Source organism: Glycine max, chromosome 20, assembly GCF_000004515.6.
Source record: "Glycine max cultivar Williams 82 chromosome 20, Glycine_max_v4.0, whole genome shotgun sequence".
In the NCBI taxonomy this organism is placed as follows: Eukaryota; Viridiplantae; Streptophyta; class Magnoliopsida; order Fabales; family Fabaceae; genus Glycine; species Glycine max.
This window is the reverse complement of record NC_038256.2, coordinates 42,090,258-42,098,936: the sequence shown is the minus strand read 5'-3', so window position 1 is coordinate 42,098,936 and position 8,679 is coordinate 42,090,258. Positions and strand designations below refer to the sequence as shown.

The 8,679-nt window shown below is 32.9% G+C and overlaps 1 pseudogene; it reads left to right on the top strand.

Moving 5' to 3' along the window:
• Positions 1-2,117: 2,117 nt before the first annotated feature.
• LOC100778516 (uncharacterized) lies at positions 2,118-6,583 on the top strand (annotated as a pseudogene).
• The last annotated feature ends 2,096 nt before the right edge of the window (positions 6,584-8,679 follow it).

The window sequence follows — 8,679 nt, the reverse complement described above, 5'->3', positions numbered from 1 at the left end:
CTTATTCATTAGATTTATGTTATTTTATGACATTTTTCTATATTCAAGACTTTGCTACTAAGTGGAATCACATTGTCTTGGTTGTATCACTTTCTCATGTTACTGGTAGTCACAAGATGCCTTGTGGATCTTAGGTAGTACGGGAATTTACATACACGGTTTAATTAACTAAACTTGAATTGCTTTTAAGATTTATTCTTTTGCTAAAATACAACTTGGTCTTCTTTTTTTTTTTTTCCAATTTGCAAATTTGACTCCCTATTTAAAATAAAAATATCTAGTCCCTATTTTCAAAAAAATAGGATATTTGATTATTTAATCTAAATTAGTATGTCGACCACTAATAACATGTTTCGAAACGCGTTAGAATCATGTTGAATGGAAAAAATACATTTCTGGATACAAAAATTACAAAACAAGAAAAGAATTACTTTTGCATTACCTTTAAAAGAAGACAGACACAGACACACTATAAGTTATTAATGTTTATAATTTCTTAAGTGACATATCAATATAATAATTATATATAATATTTTATTTATTAATGACGGCATGATTCAATTCAATAAATAATTGTTGTAAAAATATATAATTTATATTTATTTTCTATTTTTTATTAAAAAATCATGATCACCAAAAAATAAACTAATAAAATCATGACCATCGGAAAAAAAAAAACTAATAATCACATGTCACGATAAATTGTTCCTGGAAGTCAACATTAAAAAATCGACGGTCGAAACATTAAATTGGATGGTAGGATTCAATTTCTGGATTTTTGAAAACTTGGTAACTAAAGGTCTCCATTGTTTTAATAAGAAGAAAAAAATTATGGATTAAAAAAATAAAAGAAAAAAATATATATTTTAACCATTATTTTTTGTAGTTCAAAAATATTAAAAGACAGAAACTAGGATTACAAAGAAAGAAGAAAACCTTCATGAGTATAAAGAAGAGTTAAGGAGAGCAATAGACTAATTGGGTTAGAATGCATAATAATTAAGGCAACAACTAGAAAAATAAAGGAGATTTTTTGCATAAAAAGGAGATAAACACCAATAAACTCAAATTCAAAGTAGAAAAAGATCTGATTAGAGTTTAAGAAGACCCAACTTAAGAACTTAAAACCTACGGAAGGATGATTCAAATACGACTATTGTTGTTGACACCCCGAATTTTTACCAAATGCATCCATTCATCATCTTTTTTTCCAATTCCCTCCGCCCCTCAACATGCCCTTTTTCTGAAAACTTGATTTTTAGGGGAAGAAAATAGAAGAAAAAACCAGTGTATATTTATATATCGAATAAAATGAATAAAATATTATAATAATTACATTATTTTTTAAAATCAAAGTAGTAAAAAATTAATTTTAAAACAAACATTGGTTTAATTAATCAGTAGGTCTTTAAACTATTTAAATTTTTATATTATGTCTCCAAATTTTTAAAAAATGTTATTCAGTTCTTGATTTTGTAAAAATTTTATAATTAAGTCCGTAGAGTTATCTTATAAAAACTTCAAATAACAAAAAAAATCCAATTGGCAGCAGTTTTACAAAATCTAAAAACTCAATTCCAGAAATTTTACAATATCAAAGACCTAATTACAATTTCCTTTTAGTTTGGAGACTTGTATTGAAAATTCCTACTCCAGACATTTACTGATGAATTTAACCAAAAGAATTACATGAGAACCAAAATCATGAATGGAGAATTACAGAGCAATCTTTTCTCTTTTTTTTTTTTAAAAAAAAAAGAAAAGAAAAGAAGCAGCTAAACTTATTAGGCAGACACAAAATTTATGTTTGTGTCACTGTCAGTGTTGCATCGCGTGTGGTGGTGGACTATGGACCAACAACATATAATATAGAAGAGAAAAGGACAAGGACCACATCATCTGTATGTGTGACGCTGGCTAGCGTGCGTCATCCCCTGGGGTATGCACGGTGGGACAGAGTAGTTTTGGAAGGGTTGCAGGATGGGAAACAAATATGATCCGTTAGATTTGGACCATTTAAAATTAGTGGCTAAAATAAGGGATGGACTACCATGGGGATATTACACTGGAATAACGTTGGTAAAAAAAAAAAAAGGAAATTGAATAAATGACTTAGATTTTTAATTTTCATCACTCGATTTTCATTTTTCTACACACCCAAACCAGAAAACACTATCCATGAACAAAAATTGAATTTTTTTAACCCCTGCTATGAATCTCAGATGAGCAAGAACATGCCGCAGATCTGATAACTCCGGCGAAGAACGAAGTCGTGAAAAAGGTTGTGCATTACGACGCTGATGCGAGGGCTCTGAGATTGTGCATTTCGAGTCACGAAAATATAATAATTTAGATCCATTTTTAGATCTACACGTTACAACAAAAACAAATCTGAAAGCCATGCGAGGACGTTAGATACGTTATAGATCCTAAATTGACAAGAACAAGTGGCTTTTAAAAATCTAAGCTTTGTAATTATGTCTGTTTTTTTGGTTACTTTGCTCTTTTTGATTGTTGAATTCTTCCCACTCAAATTGGTAGCGGAGAAGAGACAAAGAAAGGAGAGACAGAATGTTGACGATACGCACCGTGCATATCAAGAAGCCTCTCTCCTCCTGCTGTTGCTAATGCTTCACTGCCACTGCAGCAGGGTAGGTTAAGTTCTGTCTTTCTGCTTCTCCTTTCATTGTCACAATAAGCCTCTTAACTTTTCACTAACCTACCCAACTCCTATCACCATCCGTGCAAATAAATGCAATCAATGGCCCTTCTTTCTCTCTTGAAATTACCTTCTTTCTTTGTAAGAAGCTGATTTGCCAATTTAACAGCAACAAAGGGCCACCTCCATTTTCAAATGCTTGTAAGACATTACTACACCAATAAGGTACTGAAGTATCTCTAAAACCTAAATTTGATTTTGATGACTCATAATAGTCACCCATTGCCCCTTTTCTTTCCTTTATGTTTTGCTTTGCTCATGTCATGGTTGGATCTCCTCTGGCCGTGCTTGTTATATGTAATTTTGGATGCTCTTGATAATAATTTGTTTTTCTTTTATCCTTGCTCTTCCATGTTGGTAATTGCATTGTGGATACAGAATCTGTTGACTTTCACAAATTACAATTGTGCATCTGATTCATTTTCTGTATTGGTGTATTTGGTTGGAGAGTAAATGTGTAGTAGAGAATTATGGGTATCGTTCATTTTGTGATTAGGGACTAGGAAATTCATTTCTTTTGCTTAATTGCACTTTTGTTCCCTCAAGAATCATGATTGTGCGATTTTAGTCCCTTATGTTTCAATTGTTCTAATTGGGTCGACCAGGTTTCACAAATGTTCAATCCCCAGATTTCAATTGTGTCTCCCAGGCATTGCAAGTGTGCAATTTTAGTCCCCGGGTATTGCAAATGTGTGATTTTTGTCCCAAACAATTAGTTTCATGACAATGACTAAAATCACACAATAGTGGTGCAGGATCTAATTGGCACAATGGAAATATGGGGACTAAAATCGCATATTTGCGATGCCTCAGGGACCCAATTGGCACAATTGGAACCTAGGGACTAAAATCACACAATTGCAATACTTGAGAGACTAAAAGGTTTTGAGAAGAAAAAGTGAAATTGGGTTTATAGGGGGAAGTACTTCTTTGTTTGGCATTTTCAGGCAAAATATCAAGAAGTTTTAAAAGTAGCTTAAATTTTCTTTGCCGTGGGATAAAATTCTTCATCTTGATTCACCATTCTATTCATTGCAGGGCTTCTTGAAGTGAATCTTACTAGTTAATATTTAGAGGACCATGGCCATAGTTATTTTTACTTATTGAGCTGGAGTTTCTCCTTGTATTATCTTTTGTTCTCTTTTTCAACTGGATTGCTTGTCTTCTTTCATGTAATTTGTTTCTTCTTCTGTCCTTAGTGGAAAATTGTTACTTAAAAATAATGGTGGGGATTTGTTTAATTTATCCTACATCCCTTACTCTGATTGGATTCATCACATAATCTTTTCAAAATTATAAAGTATAGTTTACTCATAGCCTGTAACTACCCACTGACAGAAGCTACTAAGTTGCTGACTTGCCATGAGTCCTGTGACTCAATCTAGTCGGTAAAACCATTTTAAAAATTCTAACCTTGGTAGACCTTTGTATAATATTGGAGATAAGAAGTATAGGTTATTCTTTTTAAGAAAAAAGAGCTCTCAGCTGCCAATGGTTTTTCCTGTCTCAACTTAGTATACTGCCTAAGCTGCTAAATTCATCTAATGTGGAGTTGTTAGGACTTAGGGTATTTACTATTTAATGCCAATAGGGCATGTTAGTCATGATAAATGGAGAAAAAGTACATTGGTCGTTAATGCTACTTGAGTTTGAATATTTGATAAATGCTAAAATAATGTCGGTACAGCAGTGTAATAGTTTTGTACAAGTCTCTTGAAGTTCATATCTCACATACACCCTTGTTCCTCTTATCCGCTTTCTCTGCCAATTGGGACAGTTCCATTTTTGTTTCTAGAAAAGATGTTTGATTGAGACAGTCTTCTCTTTGCATGATGTCCTTATTTGCTGGTTCCATGTTTTCTACTTCCCTTGGAATTTCCAGTTCTATTAGAACCTTGGTGGCAAGGAAGCTTCTGATTTGGCATTTTTGTTGGGATTTCTAGAATCCTTTTATAAATACAATTCCTCTCTGGTGCATGTCCAATAATTATATAAAAATCCTCTCTACATGTAATCAAGCCTATATCCCCTTTCTTTTGGCACCACAACCACAATTTCCTCGTTTGGTGCTAATATATATATGTTTCTCCTCCATATAATTCCTTCTTTTTGGATTAAAGCTCATCATTTAATTTTCTTCTCCTTAATTACCCATATATGTCATATTTCCTTATGTTTCTGTTGGGTCCCATTACCAGGTTCAGCTTTACTACTCCATTTTCTTCAATCTTCACATAAATGATGCAGCAATTATTGGTATGTTTCAATTGGTTTCAGCTCAATATTGCTAGAGAGGGACAATGTTTTTATGGAATTCATTCATATATGATTTAGGTGTGAGTTAAAATCTTTGTGGTCAAACTTAAATAAAGATTACTATCTTATCCTATGCCTGAAATCTGAATCACTCCGCTAATTGTTGAATCCTTTCAGTTCAAAATTCCATTCTCGTCATAACTGAACAGTCAAATACAATGGTTAACACATGCTTTTAAAAAAATTACACATATTGTGTCTGATGCCACTCGTAGTGATTAGATATACATATACCTAGTATATTTCTTTTCAGAATGTACGTCTATTTGTGTGTGTATGATCTATTTCTTTGAAACTATTAATTAATCTGCTTCAAACTCAATAGGATTTGGGTCACAGAACGAAATGTATCATGTAGTGGTTGTGTAAATTAACCTTATGTATAAGCAGATATTGATTCAACTTGTCACACTCTTTTATTTATTCCTAGTTATCTAATTTTTTTCTTTCTTGGACAACACCAATGTTGAAATATGATTTTACTCCAGGAAGATGCATGAGTTCTCCATTGTTGATGGTTTTGTGGAGATAAGTGAATGCATGGCAGAGATGACCAAGTACGTGGTTAATGAACCATCTGTTGGGCTTTTCTTATCCAACATCATGCTCAAAATGAAGTACCCAATATCATCAAAGTTAAAAAAAATGTTGTTAAGAAGTCTCATGAAACAACTTTGCACACAGAAGATTTGGAGGACTCTTTCACGATGCTTCAATCAATGAAAGAGTGTGGATTTCCCATAGCTGATAAGATGATCAGAGATTAAAAAATCTCTGATAACTATGGAAACAAAACAACCGAAAAGAGGGTTAATCCGTCCAGCAGCAAGTTCTCATTCAGAAAGAGCTAGTTTCTTGGGTAATACCGCATTTTATGCTCAGGAGGGCAATGAAAAAAGGAGTAACTATTTTTCAAATGTTTTGAAGTCAGCAAAACAGAAGGCTAGCAGCTTCAAGTGGCGACAGCTTGATACTAGGGGATCAACAGATTCCATGGATGAGAAGCCACCGATGTAACCCTAATTTGCCATTGTCAGTCACATCTGTAAGCGTTACTTCATCTTTTCAGGCTGCCGAAACTGATGAGTTGCCTGTATCAAGCCAGGTTGAAGAAGAGCCTCAGCATGAACAGACTGATTTACTGATATTAGCACTAATTTCTTGTCAGTATCAGAAAGATTTCAAAGCTAATAAAGAAGCTAAACTAGCGGAGTGGCTGGATGGAACTGGGGACCTTGATGATAATTGCGGTACAGGTGATGAGAAAAGGTCTTAGCTTTGGCTATACTTCAATAAAATGCTTCATCCCGTACATGCTGTTGTACAACGTCAACTTTCTCTGATTGTGATTATAAATAAAATTATTTTTTTTGTAATTCTGTAGAGATGTTCTTTAAAGTTTAAACAAGCATGTTACTGTACGGGGTTTGATCATGTATGATATTGCATTCCTTCTACCTGGAACTTCAATATTTATTTCTCGTGTTAACCGAGAGAAAAGGAGCTTTTCAAGAATGATGAGAAAATAAGACTTGGAGATTAGTTAAATGCTTTATTTATAGAAGGCTGAGTTTTATGATGACAGGTGCTTCTGTACAAATATAACTGTTGATTATGAAAATTGGTACTACTCTCCGTCATATTTGCTGTTCTAAGTATCAAATTGGTACTACTCTGCGTCATTATAAGATGTTATGTCATTGTTTATGAGAAGCTATGCTAACACCTAGTTGTTAGGTTCTCCCTCCCCCCTGGGCCCTGCTGTTGCCATGAGCCATCGCATCTGTTGTTTATTAGTAGTTTAATGATAATACATTTTGTCAGTCGTATGTACTAATGAAGGATTTATACGAATAATTGATGAGAAAAAGGGTTATATATTTAAAATTTAAAATGTTGTAGATCATTGTCTAATCACAACTCATCAATATACAGTAAGCTGGTTAATTTTATAATAATTACTTTATTAACCATAAATTATGATTAGACACATAATTTTACATTATCAATACATAACCTTTAAACTCATAATCAATTAGCATAAAAGTGGTTTCATATTTATAAGTAATTTTGAGTTAAGTTTTGGATGTCAAACACAATTTTTTTACGCTCATAACAAGTTTTATGGTCTCTTAGAAAAATATTTTAGTTTTTAAAACACATCTTTCAGTCATTTTTTATATTAGAAATCAGTTGTTAAAGTTAAATAATGTAAAATCATTTTATAAAACAGTTTTTAAAATTAAATTTAAAGAAGAGAATCAAACAAGCAATGCTTGTGCAAAATCACAGATTGAGAACCCTTCAAGGGAATTGCTTGCGCACAATTTCCAAAAATGCTAAAAATACCCTTCATTTCTAAAATTTTGTGTTTGGATAAAAAATTAAATTCAAATGCTTCAATTTAAATTCTTTCATTTCTAAAATTTTGTGTTTGGATAAAAAATTAAATTTTTTCATTTTAAAAATTTTGTGTTTGGATTACTTCAAAATTTCAAATCATTACTTAGATTAATTAATTGTTTCCTTCATAGTTTCACTGGTCAGCGACCTCGCTAAGATGAAAAATACAAATAATACGTGGATTATATAGTTATACTATTATACAGCAGATCCATTTCTCTTCACTTTCCCGAAAAAGAAGGAAAAAAAAAAGCAAAGAAAATCATGTTTCCAGATAAACCCCGTACATACATGGTCTGGTCACGCGGATTGGGTTGATTGAGATGCACACCGTGAGCAGTAGCAACGGCAGCGGCGGCGGTGTGCTGGCATCGCGAACGAGTTTGCGGTCGGTGACAGAGACGGTGAACGGGTCGCATAAGTTCGTGATAAAGGGATACTCGCTGGCGAAGGAGATCGGAGTCGAAAAACACATCGCGAGCGAGATGTTCACGGTAGGAGGATACTAGTGGGCGATATACTTCTACCCCGACGGCAAGAACCCAGAGGACAACTCCGCCTACGTCTATGTCTGCATGAGTGGCTGAGACAGCGTGTCCGTGGATGGGGAATTTTAATTCCTCTATTTTTTGTGAGAATTTGAAATTCTCCCTATTTAGTCTATTCAAAATTCTTTAAAAAATGATGACATTTTAATTACTTCTAAAATATCTTGCACAAATAGATTATTTTATAAGAAGGCATTTTAATATCTCAGTTAAAATACTTTACCCACTTTAATTACTCCATCCAAACACACACTTATGGTATTTTCGGTTGTAAATAGCAGGTTCAATTTTTTATTTCTGCACTGTCATTTTTTTTTTTCATAAAATTTATGTGACTTAGTGTAAGTTGCTTCCGTTAAGGACGGTTTAGAAGCGTATTTGGTTTCTAGTGGTGTATGTGCGTTTGTGAGAAGTATACGATGAATTTTGGTTGATTTCCATCCTTGGAAAAGGAGAGGAGTGCAAAAAAAAAATTGACGTATGTACGGATTGACAATCTGTACGGCCAAATCATTTTTAATTTTTTTCTTTTAAATTTTACAATGATAAATTAAATCAATTAAACAAATTTAATTCAGTTATTGCTTAAAGCATCTCAATTAGAAAAATTTAATTCAGTTATTGCTTAAAACAAATCAATTAGACAAATTTAATTCAGTTATTGCTTAAAACAAATCAATTAGACAAATTTAA